Below are 19,672 nucleotides of genomic sequence, written 5' to 3' on the forward strand. Positions count from 1 at the left end.
CAGGACGACATGATTATCTCACACAAAAATAGATTTTTCCTTTGTCAAAATCCCTTATATAAGGTATAAGTACAACAACGCAAATAAAATTATGTCTTACCATAATTCATATTCCATTTTTAAGGCTTGGTATAATATAAAATAAACTACGTAATTATAATGCAGAACAATTCCATGAAACAAGATATAAATCAAATATTCTTTATTTATAAAGTTAATAATTTAACAAAAAAATTCTTATAGGAAAAAATTAACAGAACAAAAGAAAAAATAAACTTGCCTCAACTGATGACATTTTGAATACTTTATAGGCAACTCTAAGAATATATAACTGATTGCTGAACTTTGGGACTAAAAAATCCCTCCACAACAAATACGGCAAAAGTGAGCCGGTAGAACGTATATTAAATAAACTCTGTAGCACTTTTACAATTCTGTGATAATGGTCATAAATTCTCACTGCAGAAAATTAATCAATGACAATAAAAATTTCAACAGTATATCAGTAGGATTTATAAACTGCAATAATAATTCACCATAACAGTTCAGTAACTAGTAAGTTCTACAAATGGAAAAAGAAATCGGTTACAAACTGAAAATCATCATAAAATTTTTTCAATCAAATTTACAAGTGAAGTGCATGGAAAATAAATGGTTTAAAGTTGTATTTAAGCATTTCAACAAAAATCTTCCTTAAGATAAAAACAAATCTCTTCTAATATCAAATGGTAAAAGAATGTAGAAAGACATAATGAATAAAAGTCACGATAGAAAATACCGTTTACATTAGGCATACTGTACTCATGGTTATGTGCAATGCAGATAATCCCCCTCCACAGTAATCTAGGTCAAGTTTCAATATATTTACATACCTTCCAAACTACTAAAATAATCTAAAATTGCTATACATCGACTCTAAACTACTATAACACCTTATCTAAAAAGGGTTGCTGAAGATTATGCACAGAATTAAAATTCAGCCAATAATGAATAAAATATGGTCTTTAAACATTTAAATATACAGTATGATATAAAAAAATTGCTTTGGAATTTAATAAAATAAATTTATAATATAAAAGATCACTTTTGATATCTAAACCTACCTTACATTAAAAAAAATAAAATACCCAAAACATTGCATATCAACTCGACACCCTAATATCAAAGAGTTAAATTAAAACTTTTAAAACCTCCTATAAACATAAAATTTATAAAAAATCCCACTTCATGAAAAACTTGGAAAATTTACACGAAAACAAGTACAATACATCCTCATACTAATGACTGAAAACTTATGAAACTTTCATTTCTTTAAGATATTTTCCTCATTAAAAATGTTAAATGAAAAGTTGAAAACAATTTTCCTAGCGACAGAAACTATTTCTAAACCGTTAGTGAAAATATTCTCTATTCCTAAACATGTGCACCTAAGAGGCTGCACAATATTTTTATTTATTGAATAAGTTTTCCTAATTTCAAGTCTATGCACTCTTTTCTGTTGCTATATCATACATTTTTTTTCTAAATAAAATTAAATTAAAATACCGATCACTACAGTTGGAGAGACCTCGAAAATCTGACTGGCATGTAATTTACCCTTTACTATAATTTCTATAAGTACAGAAAAAAAATTACTAAAAAAAAAATATCCCAAGTTTTGCCCCTAAAACTCCACACAAGGAAAGACACTTTTAGCCCACTCAAAGAACTTTCCGTGATCATACATCCAAAATGCATCACTACACTTATGACAGAATGATAAGCTTAATATCTTAATTTATTGAAATTAAGATTTCAGAAATCTTATTCTATACTTAAAAGTAATTCCCAAGTTGTATAACACTATTTCCTGTGATGTACAATTTATGTTCATTTCTTACTTTATGACTCATACCAACCTGTACTCTAAGTCTTCACGGCATGATTATTAAGGTTTAAACATCTTTTATTGAACCCTGGTTTACTAATTTGCCGACGTTATTTGTTCTTATTTAATTTAGAAAAAATATAAAACTAATCAAACTTTCAAGTGGTTTATGGGTAAAGGCAGATCTCTTCTAAACTAATATTTTCTTATCATTTTCTTGAAACAGTCCAACATATAAAGTTCTTGGTGAAACTAATGCTCTCGTAAACCAGGGTTCAATAAAAGATTTTTAAACCTTAATAATCATGCCGTGAAGACATGAACATAGATCAAGTAGCTGGAGAAAGGTACAAGGCTGCTAGGTTAGCAGACACAACAGAAGCAGAAGGCCTTTGCTTTGGATCCTCTGCCCAACACCGTACAGCAATGCTATTCAACAACTGTTCGAGAAGTGTGTAAGAGCTAACATGTACAGGAAAGTGGTCGACTGGACGATGTAATAGCTTGGTTACCTGAAAATCCAAACACAGTTACTGTAATTTTCTACATATAAATTAACAAACTTTCTGGAAGAAAGAAAGAGTTCCCATTTTTTACTAAAATCATTGGATGCACTTCCAACTCGAGAGCCACAGAGCCTCCCTGAAGTTGCACAGCTTAAAAATCATTGGAGTTCCTTCACAAGGGTAGATGTTGCCATGTCTTCATGTATATTTTCAAGGCTACAAAGCCATAAACAGCAGTTTAAGGCTTAAGGTTATTATTGGGAGGCTACATAAACAGAACTTTCTATCAAAAGTACCCAACCCTTTAGAATTATCAGAAATTAGAAAAACATTGCACATAAAATTCAGATGAAACTTGATAAATTCCTGAGTAAAAGAGTAAACCAATGAGTTCCAGCTTAAGTCCAATTTTGCTTCAGCATTAATACTCTGCAAGTCTCCCTGGAAATGATACCTAACGCAATTCATTATAAGCATATGCTTATTCTCATTAGCTTTGAAAGTGAATATTATGTTCAGCTTTATTTTATTGGTGTACTTATCCCATTTAACTGATGGTTATAATTTTCTTTCACTGAGCCTTAAATCTTAGCTGTATTTATGTACATTATTTATGTACGTGTCTCCTACAGCCTGCATTTTCTTCCAATGTATCAGTAAATCAGTATAGCTCAGACTAAAATGTTCTGAACACACAATCTTTTGTTTTTGGCTTTCTTTAAACCTGCAAGTTGGTTGGCTTTTGCAAGTCCTGTATATTCTATCTCAAGAGCCTTGATATGCATTGTGTGAAATTATATTCATACTATGATAGTTGTTTCGGTGTTGTTTTAAAACAAAATTATAATAAAAAATGGATTACAAAAATAACTACTCTACAGATAATCTTAATTCTCTAATATATATTAAATTATTTCTCTTTAACAAGTTAGAGGAGAGAGTGCAAGACCATACTGCCAACTCTGGTAACTTGGTCATTATCAATTTAGTGTACGTTTATTGTCAATGTTTTCCTCATCAACATTTCACTATATTGTACAGTTCTTCTCTTGGCTGTTTATCTGCTATTTGCAAAGAGCTACTAGAGTTTTTAGAAACTTGCATAACCAATTAATGAAAAATTGTCATGATTATGAATGTATACTTAATATAAATATAGTAATTATAAAACAAAACAATTAAACAAGTAAGAATTAATAGGCTACTGCGTACATCAATGGTAACTATCAGTATCATTTAGTGTCCTTAGTTAAAGATATCCAATTTATTTTTCTAAAAATAAGACATACAACTGGACTCACGAACCTTATAAATCATAACATGGGGATGAATTCCTTGGAAAGGCACCACTTGAGTGAGAAGGTGCCATGCTGTAACCCCCAGTGAGAAAACATCACTACGGTCAGTAATCTCCTTCCCTCGTAACACCTCTGGTGCTTGGTAATTTATTGTGCCCAACACGTGCTATAAAGATGAAAATTGGTTACAATGTTTGACAACTGAGAATATTTACGAATATTTACGAGATTTATTTTTTTCTAAAATGTTTGTTCACTACAATGGAAAAAAAATTAAAAAAGATGTTATCTTCATCCCTAACCCTATATCTGACCTAAAGAATTGGTTTCTTTGATAATAAAGATGATATAATCTTATACCTGTACCTGTATACAAGTAATTCAGGATCAATAATTCTATGAATCAAACAAAAATCATTAAACTGAGAAGAATAAAGGAAAAAATAACTTAAGTAACACTAGTTCTAAAACGTCAAAGATTGGGAAAATTTGACTAACCTCATTTCTTTCACCATAAAGCTCCAAACAACATCCAAAATCAGCCAATTTTACGTGACCAGTATGTGCGAGTAGTACATTAGCAGGTTTAACATCCAGATGAACGAGGTTTTGTGAGTGCAGATACGACAAACCATTTGCAATTTCTCCAATAAATCTAGAATTGAAAGAATATGAATGAGCTTTATTTAATGCTGTAGAATACAGTAAAGTTAAAATATAAGATAAAGCTCCAAGGAATTAATAAATATATGTGAAGGTTGGATAGTACTCATGCTATATTTTCAAATATTAAATTCTTAACATAACATAAATCACCACTAAAGGTAGTTAACGGAATCATCACAAGCCTATTTACGTTTTTTTCTTGAGGGGCTAATTGAGATATTAATTCCATCAAGTCTTCTCTGTCATATCCTCTTTCTATCTGAACTCCAAAGAGGTATGGAGCTTCATCTACTCTGTATCTGTTCTTAATGCAGTACATGTACTGTTCAAACCACTTAATCTTTGAGACCTCAGGTAATATTTCAGCTTTTGAACACCACATCTCCTTGCCACTTTCTCATTCAAAATATGATCTACCCACCATACATTGGCATTTAATCTTGACATTCTATTGCTTGTGACCATGTTTCTGCTACACACAGAACAAGTCTTATGTAATAATCCTAAGTCTTTGCTATCTCTATAATGGGAGACTTTTGATAACCAGTAGTCTAGCTATCTCTCTTCTTTTTAGATGCTTCACAGTCCATTATATCATGACATGGTTCCCCATTCTTTGCCAATTTGTTCATTATGGGTTTCAAGATGTCAAAAGTACCTTCAAGCATATTTCATAATCTAGAACATTTTCTTTGGTACCAGCAGTTACATTTGGTGCACATTTTATTTCCCCCATCAACAGACACTTGCTTACCTTCCAGGCTCTACTTTTTCCTTTGCATTCTTTTTTGTCCTCTAAACCTTTTAGCTACAGTTTATTAATTTCCAGTCTTCTTTTAGTAATTCCACTTATCCTTCTTAACATTTCAATGACCTTCTTCTCAGATCATGTAATTAAAACTAGGTTATCTGCATACCCAGTTTGTGCAGAGATCCTTCATTGTTCTCCTTCCTTGCTTCCTCCAGTAATATATGAACAGCTAAAAGTTCTACAATACACACTTCTTACAACGCATAATCGTAGTCTACTTTAGAAAGTTTTAAATCTTGATTCTAGTCCAACGTACAATTCAATTAAATATAGTACTTCAATATACAGTACTAATTGCAGTTTTCTTTCTGCTACAGTCAACTGAGAAGCAGCAAAGTATATCAGAGATATCTACAAACAGTTTCTGTCTCATTGATAGTACAGGAAAAAAGTGTGGCACTAGGCACACTGCTGTAAGAAAGATTTTTTTTTATATCTTTTTTCTTCAGATGTGTTGACACTTTCAAATGGATATATATCAGAAGTAGTTTTTTTTTATTTAAAGGGCATTTCTCAACTTAAGACTGCATTCATGCAATGTCTTCAGAATCTAACTTCTACACACAGTTTAGATAGGAAGCAATCTGAAAATCAGATAAGTAGAGAAATAAATTTTATCATCAAAATTTCATTCTTGAGAAAATGTTAGAGCAGCTCAGAAAACAAACTTACAGTACAAGCATATCCCAGATTTTAAAGCACATTGCTTTTTACTAAATATTACCAGCATCAAGTAAATACCCTCATAAACAGGGGAGAACAGGAAAATACTCTGCTAGGTACATAAATGCAGTTTTTTCCCTTCTAAAAACAAAAGAACTTACGATACTATCCTTTTGTCAAGTATAATTATGGATGACAGCAAAGAGGCAGTAAAAGTTCACTTCACTGACGATAAAATAGTCTACCTAAAATTACACTTCTGTACTAAAATGTTAACATTATGGCAAAAGAACCAACTTTAATCTTAAAAAAAAATAATATAAAATCTAATTGATTTAACGTAACAATTAGTAAGAAATAGACATCCAGAGAGACAGAAGTTAGGCAATCGCCAGGCCTGTGTACAGAACTAGTTTCTAGAAAACTGTTTCCTTTTGAATTGAACAAACAGCATATAGGGTTTCTGAATGCCACAAAGGTGGGCTATTCATAAATGCTGTAAAGGGTTTGTTCTGAAACAAAGTATTTACCAGGCCTTCTTAAACCAGAATTTACCAAATACTCTACATGATGTATATCAATTAGTATTTTGAAAGGTATGTCTGATAAGGTATTGCAAATATTGAAATTATTTTTGTGCAAATATATTAGGAATAAAACTATTTACAAATAAAATTACAAAAGTTAAGAACATTTACCTTACTTTATCTCTAGCAGTAAGCATAATATTTGGCTCATTGATAAGAGTGAGAAGCGTGTACGGTGTACATAGCTCACTCACCACCCATGCCCATTCTATGGCTCCATTGCAGTCATGATCCTCTTGATGTAGAAATGAGACATCCTGCAATGGAACACCAAAAAGTGACGAGACCAACTTCAAAGGCAAAACTTCCTCCTGCAGAAGAAAACACTTAATTATAAAATTTATCATTTTGACACTTACCTCTCAAGTCACATTGCTTATTCTAATTTTCCAGGACAATGGTTATTTCCTCTCTACAATGCATTATGCTGTGAGCCAGTGGCATTTGTTGTTACTGTATTCCTAAATATCTTTTGATTCCATCGTTAATGTGTGGAGGTCATTCATAAGTTATGTTGTCTGAGCACAACTACTGTATACATTTGTTAAAACCAAATTATAACAATGTTTCATCAGAAATCACATATTATTCATGCAAGCCCCTAGTCCAGCCAAATTCTGTATAAACTACTGTATATCAAGATGGTTTCCTTAGGGGAAAAAATAATAAAAAAAAAAAAAAAAGACTATCCAACAAGGCCACTGAGCTTGCATTCCTTTACCAAGAGTAGAGCACCCTACCCATTTACAATCAACGAGAAATTTCCAAATGCAAACTAAAAATGTTAAAGGTCCTCAAAAATAAGTACAGTACAGTACAGTATACAGCAATAACTAAATCCATTGGAAATAGGACCTCTGTCCCTACTGTACAATTTAGCTTGGGAACTACCTCCTACTAATAAAACACCCACAGAGAACAGCCTACAATGAAGCAAAAGGAAATTAATATGAGAAGGTAGAAAAGTCTACATGGAAATTAGTCCATCCTCCTGGTCTGGTAATGAAATTCTATATGTCAAATTTATTAGAATGCTACACAACTCTTCCGTAAACCTCTTCAATAGTAATTCATCCCTACAGACTGTGTGTTAATCTGGAGGAAGTTTATCATCTTTATGTCCAAAGAAAATCTTAGAAAACCTAAACAAACAGGACTGGAAGTGTGTTGATACTTAGGGAAAAATTATCACAATGGTATATCATATGAACAACCAAGAAATAAATTAAAATCAAATCAAAATATGAAGCAAACATGAGAAAACGAGATGTACTTAATAGCTTAATAAAAACTGAACATAAACCTTGATTGGATCATGGTACATTTTGCAAAACTCAGCTTTGACTACGTAGTACTGAATGGTAAGCTCTCCTATGAAAATTACACATTTGAAATTTCAAAATTTTTGATTTCTACTCTTAGGTTAAATTTAGTAGCCTCATTTAATCCTAAAAGGTCTGACCTCTATTCAATATTTCTCTAAAGATTTCAATGCTACACCTTTAATCTGGGAAAACTAGCTCCTTGGGGTTCAAATAATATTGGAAATTTTCTACTTGGCTACACGCAGTAATTGATAAGCACTGATTAGATGACAAAAATCCAAGTAAAAAATGCTGATAATTCACTGAATTACTCTATGAATTAAGTAAGCTTTATATACAAATTACAAATGAACTGGAAAAAAATCACTAACTATACATTAATTCAAGTAACGCACCTCCGAAGTCTCTCCAATCTTTGACCAGGAGATATTTGCAAAATCCTTATAAGTAGACGAAGTTATGACTGCCAAAGTAGAATTCACATGCGCTTGTGGTTGAATCTTTAAAAGAAGGGCTTCTCTCAATGCTGACTGAGCTTGTCGCTTCCCTTTAAGTACTTTTACAGCTACTCGCTTTCCTTGAATCAAAACAGTAATATTTATCCAAAAGATCTAGAACTCCAAAGAATGGATGTTAGCTACGATATGCAACGAATCACTAGAAAGAAAAACTTAAAATCGTACCTTTGAAATGACCGAGTTTAACAACTCCAAACCCACCTCGGTTGATAACACTCCTTACCGGCTTCAAAATTAAATTGCTGTAACTCAAAGTGGCTGCTCTCTTTAGGACATTGTTGTAAAAAGTCTTATTGCTACTATAAAGCTCAGATCCACTGAGTCTCCTATGATGATGAAAAGAATGGCCATGCAGCTGCACTGACTGTGGGGTCAAAGGTCGGGAGGCAAAGCTACCGAGATTGACATTTTTACTTAGTCTGTTGGGTTGCACTTCAAGAGAGAAACGTCGTCTGAAAAACATTCACATCAATTCACCCATTAGAACTCCACATCAAAAATAGTAATGACAGGATTTTGATTTTAATTCCTTTTGAAAAATTCCCTCCTATAAAGAAAAAAAGAAAAACACAGCAATTCAACAAAACAACTGATATTTAGCATAATTGATCAGGTGGGAAATTTTGATCTCCCGACTATGTAATTCATTACATTTCAGCATAAGGCTTTCCACCATCGTTTCGTTGGCTTGTGTTACCAAACTTACTAGAAGCTTCTTTCATCCTATTCTTCACCCTTCCCACTCCAGTCCAGAATGGGTAGAGAGGCTACCTTGAGCAATTGCTATTAAGTGAGGTTTCTGTAGTTAACATGGTAACTACTCCTTTGGTAATTCAAATTTATTCATATACAGTAAATCTAATTTCCAACAAATGCTCTTCTTTTTGCCCTTACATTAGTATTCTATACTGTTTGCATGAAAAAGTAATCACTGAAATCAACAGCCAAATATTCTGTTGTCATGAAGATAAAATAAATGTTATACTTAAATATATCAAGCTTATGATTGATCAAAATTTCAACCTTACATAACCTGAAACATCTAATATAATCAATAACTTATGATCATAGGCTTGGACAAAAATATATTTCTTACCTACAACACTGCATACAAGTTGGCGAATAACTTGGGTTATTACACGAAGTGTCAGCAAGGAAGTTTGACGAGGTTTTGGAATTCTCTTTATCCTTTTCTTGACAATCATCACCTAAGATAAATTCATAAAGTAAATTACTCAAAATCTAAAATAATTCAAATTGCACTAAGAAAATGTGCAACAATGTTACTTTCATTTTTAAAGATATTAGCCAGAACCTTTTACCTAGCATATGGGAAAAGATACCAAGAAGCCACCAAGACCATCTAAGCCAACTGGAAATAGCAGGTTACAATATGTTTCAAGGAGACAGATTTTGACCAACTGCATAATTGAACTGTCGGAAAATAGCCACCATTATTTTAGTAGTCTCGCCAGCTGCTTAAAGTCAAGTATACCTCGATATGAATCGTTAAGAAACCTTTTCAGACCATCATAAGTATTGCCAGGATGTTTTCTTAGATGATCAAAGTGGCTTTATAGGAGTTCTTGGAAGTTGGTACCTTTAAACATTCAACATACGTTTAAATATATTGTCAGTCAAGCTTGGTACAGTTGCATTTAAATGCAAATGCAGTACTTTCTACAGATAAACTCAGCATTATAGATTCCCTTGTCAGTAAACTTCATAAAAGTCAAATTCAGATTCAGATGACCACTACCTTACAAGCAACAAAAACTCTACCAGACTTGCAATGACAGCCTGAAGCAACAAGCAGGGTTTTCCTGCTAGCGGTTACTGAGCACTAATACACTACTATACTCTAATGCTTTGTATGCCATTCATCCAGCTGTATTATCAATAATAAACTTGAATTTAGAAAGGCATTCAATTATTTGGTTAGCATTCAATTATACCCAGTTTAATTCATCATGTTTTTGCACAGAATACAGGTACATACAGTATTTTTTTCATATGATTTCTTTTTCTATAGTACTGTTATACCAGATTTCTTATTTCTATATCTATCCAAGTCATAAAAAACTGGTTAAATAGAATTATTGCATATTATTATACAATAAATCTTATTTACTTCCTCATCACTGTTATTGGTTCTATGTACTGTAAAATAGTACAGTACAGTGCTACATACCATAAGTACCAGCATTAATGGTATTAGTGCTTTCCTTAGTAATCATCATTATCATCATCTCCTCCTACGCCTATTGACGCAAAGGGCCTCCATAGACTGACTAAACCCATAGAGGATTCATTGGCTAAATTTCTCAAAGGATAAGCAGTTCCTTGTCATGCGCAGTGGTGGAATGATTGCTCAGTAATAATGAATATAATTTTTTGTATACCGGGGTACATTAATTACTAATATTTTTCTTATTTTATTGATAAAATAAACAATTGTTCTGTATGTGAGGGGTGGAGGGACGAGAGGCACTATCGACACTCGGGGTAATTTTTTCTATGTCACCCTTGTGGTTAGGCTGAGCGAAGAGCAAACTGTTACTCCTCTCTTTTTATTTTTCTTATTTTTCACTGTTTGAACCGAAAGCAGCCAATGGCACTGAGGGGGGAAGAAATTTCGGGCACTGATTGGGTTAGAGGGAAATTTTCAATTCTAACAAGAAGCACAGGATTGCAAGTGATAAAGAACACTTCACTAGGCAGAGCAGCATTTCACGCACATACACACATTTTTAACGGGAAAGCACGTAAATGACCATAGTTATTCCAATAAGTGCCCGGAGCGCCTCTGAACACGTCCACCGCACACTTACACGAAAGCACAGGAATATAATTTTTTGTATACCGGGGTACATTAATTACTTAAAATCAAAACATCTCTCACTTAACATGAATATCTTTTTATAACAATACAAATGACCTATAGCCCTTAAGCCAAGTTCTTTGGATAGCTCAATCACTACCCTTAAGATTGACTATCCCTTTCACTTTCAATTCAAAAGTACTCAGTACTCTAAAGTACAGTAGTAGTCAGGTATTTTTTAATCACTACTTTGCTTTCCTGTATAAGACTTTACAAATTTAAAAAGTTTCTGATCCAAGGTTATTACCATTCAATTACAACTATGGCTTTCACAAAACAGAGTCGATAGGAAACTAAAATTGGGAATACAAATTGGCATCAATAAAATAACCATAAGACTTGAAACAGAAATAGAGGTATACTTATAAAATAAGCAAATACAATAAATGGGAAAGGTACTGATGTAAGCCATAATTAAATCGAGAGGGTCAAGATACAAGAGATACAGGAGCTGTGACACAAAGATTTCAGGTTCTATACTCAAAATATATTTTCAATAAAGACTTCTTATATCATGGGTTTATTGCACCAGAAGACAGGAGGTGGTATCTTTAAGAAATACTGTAACAAGTCCTAGAGTTTTCCAGACAAATTTTTAAAATACTGTAGCTGTCCAAGTAGGATTTAATCAAAAGTGAACTCTAATCATATCTAAATACATTAAGTGTGACATATAAGAACATTGCTTCAGGACACAAGACAAAAAGAAGAAATTAACAAGATAAGCTTACCTGAATGTACAGTATCAACGTAAATCTTTGGTAGGCCTATGCTAGAAATTAGTTTGGCATCCACTGCCAACTAATTTTTTCTGGCAGACTCTTCTTGAATTTCTCCTTTACACACAAGCTCTTTGGCATTTACTTGGGAATTCTCAAAGGCGAAATGATCCGACTTGCTTTTTGCTTCTATGCAGGGTGATAACGATGGGAAGACTATGTACGGAGAGCTGCCTTTACGATGGCTATTACTCGTCTGTAAAAATTTCAAAATTCAAGTCACTTACAAAGATGAAATATATAGGAAAATATATAAAATTTGATTAAAAAAAGTGTTTCTAATATAATTACAAATTCTTATACAGTATTTTTAAAAAGTGCTTTCAATACAGTTCTGAAAACAAATAGTCTAACCTCCAACTCTATGGTCAATAATGAACAATGATTATTATTGTAAAGATGTGGTATTAAAAGTTCTTGAATGGTGATATTTCAAGTACTGTAATACTTTGTTTGAAAGGAAGAAATCCTTTCATAGCTTAACTAACTCTCTAGTGACCAAGAGTTGGACAAGACTTTTGATAAGCTAAATTCTACTGTACTGTCCAACTGGCCATTGAAATAATTTATATATAACCATGACTGGAGTAGATCTATGAAATTTTATCTATATGCGGCTAGGGAAAACCCCACATTTGTACTATGAAGCAATATTAAGAGTTGGACAGCACGATGGAAAAACAAAAGCATTTTGAAATACAGTAAAGAAGAAAGCCACAAGGTATGTGTAAATAAGGGCTGAAGGGAACCTGTTATGACCCTTTAGTAATACCTACAGTGATGTATAAGAGGTGTACTGGAAGGCAAAAAACCCCTACAGGACAAACCTTAGAAGAATAAATGTCTTCATTTCCATATGATGGGATTCTACTACAGGAACGATGATGTAGATGTTCTTGAAATGTTGAACTCTCGTGTAAATGTCCGACTGCCAAACAGCTTTGGGTTAAATCCTTGCTCAAATGCTTTGGCGTACTACAAATGGATGGTAGATTTAGAGTAAATGTTTTATTGATGTTCCCGTCCTGGAAGCTCCTAGAAAGGAATGTACTTGAAGTACTGTAAGTTGGCGAGAAGCAAAAACATTTTTTACGTTCATCGTCGCAAGGCTTGTCTGAAGTTTGGGGCGATGGCACTTGACATATTGCATTGCTTGAACATGTTCTAGGTTTCACATAATTCGGGGATAAATAAGATGATGATGAATGGTTAAAAACACTAGCTACATTGGCATTCCTCGAAGCTTCTGATGAAACACAAATGCTCGAATCATTACTGGCCAGGAAGACAGGCGAAACTAAGGATGGACTCTTATGTTGACTGGCATCACATAGCACACCATTAAAACCAAGTTTTTCCTTTGTTATCTCAAAAGTTCTATCCAATTTCACATAATACGGGGATAAATAAGATGATGATGAATGGTTAAAATCACTAGCTAGACTTGCATTGCTCGAAGCTTCTGACGAAACAAGCATTTGTGTTTCGTCAGAAGCTAGACTTGCATTGCTCGAAGCTTCTGACGAAACACAAAAGCTTGAATCATTACTGGCCAGGAAGACAGGCGAAACTAAGGATGGACTCTTATGTTGACTGGCATCACATAGCAAGCCATTAACACCAAGTTTTTCCTTTGTTATCTCAAAAGTTCTATCCAATTCAATTCGACTTCTGAAAAGAAAAGGTAAACAATTACAGGCAAAGATTTATGCCTTTGTTCTTGTCGAGAGGATGGTATGAGAAGCAAATTTTGATGTTCTCACCCCTGGACATATACAAGTGATGAATGTAGAAATATGGAAAAAAAGCTAAAACTTACATTTATGATAGGCTTGTTAATATTTCAAGTTCTAAGGACTAACAAATTAATGTAGTCACCTTCATGAAGAACAAAAAGAGCTGAAAGGTCTCCTGCATCGTTATAAGAATGTCTCTTTTGATGTACCAGGCAAGGCCAGAATATCACAGAATGGTGCTGATCTTGGCAATTCAAGGGCCATTAAACAGAAACCGATGTCTACTAAACCCACAAAAGACCAAAATTGTTGAATAGGAATTAATGTACAACTAAATCAAATCAACCTATCAGTATTCAATGGAGTTCACCTGTACCTCAGGAAAAAAAAGGCTCAAAGTCACAACTATTAATGTTTTGATTACAGAGAGGTGAATCTAGTTTCAAAAATAGGTTCAGTATCAATCCCTTGGGCATACTGCATAATGGCATTAACCTATTTTGATATTCTATATTCATCACATTACAAAGTCCTGAAATGTTGAAAGGTTACCTATTAGGATCGAGAGCAGAAGTAAAGTTTGTATCTGTTTTTGTTACATCACTTGGGTTATATTCATACAATGTCATATGACCTTTGGAATTTTGAAAATTCAAGATGGTGGTTTCTCAGATTAAGATCCTAAATGATCTTGAGGGAAGAGTCATGCACGTAGTTAATATGATAATTATTAGTGACACAAGGTAAGAACATTTTAGATTCATGAAAGAACATACAGTACTATATTCAAATTGTAATCCACTTGAAAATTATCTGTATCAAGACTAGAGATATGGCAACTAGCAAAGATGAATAAAGTTCTCGTAGGAAAATTTCAACTGTAATACTCACTTTGAGACACCTGGTTGTATCCATTCAGTCAAAAATATATTGTCCAATGATGCCCTTTTTCGACTGAGGTACGCAACAGAAGGTGGTCCATTGTCATAGTTAGGCACGCACAGAGAGGCTCTTTTCTCACTAGATTTTCCTCGTGATTTATATGGTAGAAGGGCATCAAACGTTCCTATGGATGCTCTGCGCTTCTCAGAAAACTCTGGCTTTACCTCCAAGCAACGTGTAGACAAGCTGAGAGGATCACAGGATGCCCGTCTGTTTGCTACAGTCTCTGGGGTTAAAAAGCCAAGTCTTCTCACTACCCCAGCCATTGTTCCTTTGTTTTATTATTATATACAGCGCAAGGGTAAGCCTATATTCCTGGAGTTCTGAAAAACAAACATTTAAATCTAGCTAATAAAACAGGATGGGCATACATGAATAACAAATGCACATTTGAGTTGATGCTCCTTGAAGCATTTTCTTTTACACAATTTGGAGAAGCTATATATCAGATGTGAACTGTAATGACTAAACTACCCAATTAATTTCAGAGGGGCATTCAGTAGCGAGCATGTCTTTGCCACAGCAAGCAATCTTACTTTACTCTTAACTCCACTGCATACTTTTACGTCGATATATTTTCCTCAAAATCTAATGGATTTGTCCTAGAGTCACACCCCTCTGGTCTACAAATTTTGTTGAAATCGGTTCAATAGTTTATGTAATTTTGTTCACAAAAAATATAACAAAATATTTGCCATTAACTTGACACTGCAATTATTTCCAAAGTACTCCTGCATACGTGTTCTTTGGTATACTTTATCCAAAATGTTACAGATTCATCACTGGGTCAAACACAACAGGACTACCGAGCTTAGTCAAAACCAGTACAATAGTTTTCGTGTCTAGTTGCTCATAAACGAATAAATAAAAGTACAGTACTGCAAGACGGACAGACAGACAGGCGAGTATAGTGTATACCCTTCGCAAAATCTTTGATATTGGCGAAGGTAATTAAAAGGAGATAATTATTCATTTGGGAAGATCTCGTTACCTATGTATGTGTTATTTGTACAGTATTTCTGCAGTCTATTTGATCGAGACCCTTTGAATGAATTTCTAAAATGTTAATTTTCTGTCGAGAATGACATCCAGAATAATAAACAAGTTGCATTTATCTGAAGGAATATTGTCAATGAAATCATAAAGAATCCAAGAGAAAGTGCTGATAGTGAACAATCTGCAAAGGCAGAGGTTAAGTACCACTATTATATCATACAGTATCCAGTACTGTATGTACGATGTTATGTACTAAAAGCAAAGTTTTTGGTATTGTAGATGATGATGTAACTTTTCAAAAAAAATACTGTACAGTACAGTATTATAATTAATCTAAATACAGTAGCAGCCTACCTTAATCCAGTATTAAAGTACTTGTGAATACAAGCAAATTGGGATACGATCATGCAAATTCAAATTGGATTAAGAGTATAGGTATTGCACTGGTCTGTGAGCAAATATTTTCCTCTGTATGAAAATTTTTCATGGACAAGCATTGTATAAACGAGACAATCATATGATAGGCAGAATTTCAAGAATATAACAAAATACAGCACTGTAGGCTACTACTGTATCTGAAGTTTCTAACTAATGGACCTTGAATCTTTGATGCGAGCTTAATTTCCTTACAACTCTATCACAATGTATTGAAAAGCTAAGAATATTTACAGGTATAGACATTCATATAAAAACCACAAACAGTCAAGTGTGGAAGGAAATATCGGAGGCCTTTGTCCTGCCATGAAATATCGGAGGCCTTTGTCCTGCCATGGACTAGGTACGGCTGATGATATCACAACACTAAACCCGCAATCAATTAAAAACTGAATGGGAAAAGCATTGACCTGTTCATATGACATTTTGATTGTTCCCTGATGAAATATTGTTTTTCAGACTTATCCTAATGAGATTTGGCCATTTTGAGACTTTTCTACTACAAATTGTTAAGATTTTGAATGAAGGAAAATAGCCTAAACTCTAATACAATTCATTTCTATGAAAAATGACAATACATTAGAAAAACTACATTTCACCAACAATACGAATTTTTAAGGCATATGTATTTACCGCCAAGTTAATAAAGGGGTAACCTGAGATAGGCTAAGGAAGTAAATATCTTGGTAAATGAAACGATAGTATTTTTTAAACAATAGCTGCAGGGGATGTGATAGAAATATATGGCCAAGTCCTGATAGTTAAAACGGTAAAATTATAGTTACGGACGGAGCAACATTTTTGCTCTTTATTGTTTTACTTTCTTTTGCCCAGGAACATGATTATGAACACAGATGTTTGAAACGTCGTTATTTGTTGGTGACAAAAATAGTTTTTACTGTAGTAAATGTGCTTTCACTAAATTCGACCTTCATTTCAACAGCAAATAAACCGAAAACCTGTTAGACCATCTGAGAACAGGGATATTCTTTAGAAATCTAATAGTTTTTGCTTCGCCGTGCGTTACCTTGGCTCGCAGAAAAAGAAAAACATCAAAGCTGCACATGCTACACCCATTTTGTTTTATTACCCCGATAATCAAGATTTTATTTCACGTGAAAGTATATATATATATATATATATATATATATATATATATATATATATATATATATATATATATATATATATATATATATATATATACATTTCTTTATAGGAAACACCAGTTTAATAGTAGAAAAGCTTTTTCAGTCCGTAAATATAATAAAACTGACAAAACAACATCACCAAAGGTAAGTTAAGTTAATGAATACAAGATAAAATTACTTTCCTACATTTTATCTTACAGCTGGTACAAAATTCTAGATCTGGCTATTTGAAGGGGTTAGGCACCGAGGTTCAGGTGCCCTAGGTTAGGTCAGGATGCATTCCAGTACTGTAGTTTACTATGGGTTACCTACTGAGGTCAGGTTACATTAATTTATATTGCAATACTTTGGGAAGAATATAAATTTGTTCTGTCACTAAAAAAGATTGTTTTCGTCTACAAAATTATTTAATATACGGATTAGGTTTCCCCGACCGTAACTACAGTAATACCAAGGTTATAGCGTTTCCTACATGCTGTGATTCACGAAAAGGACGGACCTTTTCCTTATAAAAAAGTAGTTTTTTCCCTAGGTTACATTACTCTATAATTCGGTACAATAATACCAAAAGTAACATTAGGATATGAACATCAATTTTATCATATGCCTATTTGAATAAATCATACAAGACAAACCTATAAGCAAACTCTAAAGACACAGCATCATGCATTTCGTAATTCTCAAGTGGGTATTATCATTATCATTATTACAAGCCAAGCTACAACCCAAGAAGGAAAAGCAAGATGCTATAAGCTCAAGGGCTCCAATAGGGAAAAATAGCCCAGTGAGGGAAGCAAATAAGGAAATAGATAAATGAGGAGAACAAATTAACAATGAATCATTCTAAAAACAGTAACAACGTCAAAATAGATGTCATATATTAACTATTAACAACGTCAAAACAGATATGTCATATATCAACTATAAAAAGACATTAACTTCCATTATAACATAGAAAACCAGACATACTTACACAAACAATTACTGATAAAGAGGTTGCACCTTTATGTTCCAAATATTCCATAAAATGTAAGTAGAAGTAGTCACTTATAAAATACAGCTACACTTTACTGTAGTGAACCTGGAACTCAGGACGAAGCCTCTCACCGAGTGACGTCATAAACTCTAACTTCTGAAGTTTCTGGACTCGGATTGGTAGTTGAGTTATTAAAAGCTTGAGAAGAATAATAATCTATCAGACTGCTGGTGGATTTTTTTCTTTATACACTCTACATTAAAAAAGTAGTGGTATCAATTCATATTTAGGGATATTTTTGAATGAATACAGCTCTAAAGAAATTTTTGAGTCTTTTTCAATGTCCATCTATTCTTGTCAAATTCATTTATTTGTAGTTAGAAATCAGGGCATTTTGACCATTATAACCGAGTTTGTGATGCTTGGATATGCATGGGACTTTTCTTTTCACTATCACTAATTTTTTTTCTTCAGTGTTGGTCCACAAACATATTTTCATGGCGTTGGCATTACTTTGTCTTTCAAGCTTGTCTCTGGGCTTGTGGGTGTGTCTTAATGAATTAGTTTTAACTAGCAAAGAACCAGTTCATGAATAAGTTTTAATCTGAACTAGGTAACTAACTATATAACTAACTACAGAAGATAAATGAGTGAAGATGCTGACCAACGACGAATCCTTTAGAATTTTATTCTTTGGATTTGGAAAAGTTTGCTGTGATGACCTGACCTGACCCTGGAATCAACAGGCTATTCAGTACCGTTTCGAGACCGTAAAGAAATGGATTTGAAGGAGTTGGCCAGCAAGACAAAGATAATTCGGAAGTAAATGAAACTGAGTATACGTACTCTATACTGAAACTGTAAGAAATCATCACAGTTGCATTGCCAAGCAACAGTTAGTGAAAACCGATGGACTGCAGGGATATAAAAGGCTGTTATACATGATGAGATATAAGTGGGAAAACATATGGACTGCAGGGATATAAAAGGCTGTTATACATGATGAGATATAAGTGGGAAAACAGATGGACTGCAGGGATATAAAAGGCTGAATTGCATGATGAGATATAAGTGTGAAAACAGATGGACTGCTGGGATATAAAAGGCTGTTATGCATGATGAGATATAAGTGGGAAAAAGATGGACTGCAGGGATATAAAAGGCTGTTATACATGATGAGATATAAGTGAGAAAACAGATGGAATGCAGGGATATAAAAGGCTGTTATACATGATGAGATATAAGTGGGAAAACAGATGGACTGCAGGGATATAAAAGGCTGAATTGCTTGATGAGATATAAGTGGGAAAACAGATGGACTGCAGGGATATAAAAGGCTGTTATACATGATGAGATATGAGTGGGAAAACCGATGGACTGCAGGGATATAAAAGGCTGAATTGCATGATGAGATATAAGTGGGAAAACAGATGGACAGCAGGAATATAAAAGGCTGAATTGCATGATGAGATATAAGTGGGAAAACCGATGGACAGCAGGAATATAAAAGGCTGAATTGCATGATGAGATATAAG

The 19,672-nt window shown here is 33.5% G+C and overlaps 1 pseudogene; it reads right to left on the reverse strand.

Moving 5' to 3' along the window:
* Nucleotides 1–798: 798 nt before the first annotated feature.
* On the reverse strand, nucleotides 799–18,283 carry LOC137629766 (uncharacterized; annotated as a pseudogene).
* Between the last annotated feature and the right edge of the window lie 1,389 nt (nucleotides 18,284–19,672).

Source organism: Palaemon carinicauda, chromosome 37 (assembly GCF_036898095.1).
Source record: "Palaemon carinicauda isolate YSFRI2023 chromosome 37, ASM3689809v2, whole genome shotgun sequence".
Taxonomy (NCBI): domain Eukaryota; kingdom Metazoa; phylum Arthropoda; class Malacostraca; order Decapoda; family Palaemonidae; genus Palaemon; species Palaemon carinicauda.